The sequence below is a fragment of the Artemia sp. Qi Xiang Cuo genome, chromosome 3, assembly GCF_049724085.1.
Source record: "Artemia sp. Qi Xiang Cuo chromosome 3, ASM4972408v1, whole genome shotgun sequence".
Taxonomy (NCBI): domain Eukaryota; kingdom Metazoa; phylum Arthropoda; class Branchiopoda; order Anostraca; family Artemiidae; genus Artemia; species Artemia sp. Qi Xiang Cuo.
Window position 1 is genome coordinate 11,789,916 of NC_142796.1, and position 1,584 is coordinate 11,791,499.

Here is a 1,584-nt window from a genome sequence, read left to right on the forward strand (position 1 = left end):
ACATAAAGATCACCATCTAGTAGTGTCAAGGGTTAATTTATAGCTGAAATTTCGGAAGGCTAACTACCTTCCGGGAAGTTATGGTGTTGGTAAACTCCAGGATAAGAATTTGAGAGAAAGTTCCCAGGAACAGCTGAATATTAAACTTGAGAGTCTAAAATTTGATAATGATCTCTAGTAGCTCATTAACGTGTGCTGTGGAATGTGTATAAATTACTATATGTTTGTATTTACATGCACTGGAACTATTTGGGAGTAAATACATAACTTATGATTACAATTTTAGCGGGTTTATGCAGTTTTTTAATATTGTATTTCAGTTGAGACTGTTGATAGTCTGAAATATTGTACATTTTTAATGCTTTGTAACTTCGTTATTTTTGACTTGCCAGAGGCTTATGAAAATGTGGCATTGATCTGCACTTTAATATATAAGAGCCTAAATACCCCATATGAATCTTTGAAAAACTCTGGCGCAGAAAGATTCCCTCTGCGATCAGTTTATTGATAATACATTGCTAATTTTATCTACCGGATAATTAATAGGAATCGGCGGAGATTTTTCAAAAGGCAGTGTGTTGCACAACATATATTTCGTAAGAAAAACAAGAAAATATTCTTCTGGAATTTTGAATATTATAATCTCCAATTCCCATTGTTTTGTGTGCGAGAAAAGAGGACAGGCCGTATTTTGGGAAAAAGAGAAGCTTCTAAATATGTTGCGTACAAGGAATTGAACCAATCAATAGAATTGGCTTTGCTTGAGGGATGAAATGTAGGCTTAAGTTTTCTGAAATAACGTCACATGACCCCCTTTAATATCAATGCGATCCATGGTTAGTTCATAGAGTAGACAAGAATTATGTTGGAGTGAAATCGCCTTATGTGATTATTTAACCAGTCTTTGGCTTTGTATTTATCCTTCAGAGGTGTTGCCAATTCTCATTAAGCCTTATAGTCAGTACACTGTAACGTCCATTGCATTTACATTGAAGCGCCAAATATTTAAATTGTACTTTAGGCTAGTATAATAGATGTCAGCTGCGCTTGAAAAAGGCGGACAATATATTCAAATCATAATGTAGGCTAATGAAATAGATGTCATTAGTGTGCCTTAGGCACGTGGGCAACTTGGAAAGATAATGGGGTTATTGGCGACTAGCCAAGTCTTAATGGGAAATATTTACCATTCCCGAATATCCAACTGAAAGTGGAGCTTGCATATGAGACCGCCCAGTAAAATTATTGTGAATATCGCCTGAAAAAGCAAACTATTTGCAAAATCGGCAACGCTTTTACTGCCATAAAAAACAACTCAATAAATTGGTGTTAGTGACTTGGTCTCTGCTGGAATTCTGAAATTTTTTCAAGAATACTATTCATGTCCTGAAGTTATTCATTTACAAGATAAAGAAGACAGCGATATTTTGAAAGCCATGGGTTTAATAACTTCAGTTTGTCGCTAAAAACACTAGCCGTGAACGCTCCATCATTGGTCTGGACTTGCTTTTCAAGTCTAGTGAATTCTTGTCTATTCACGATTATTGGTCTGGCAACTTTCCAATAGACACGAATATCACAAGG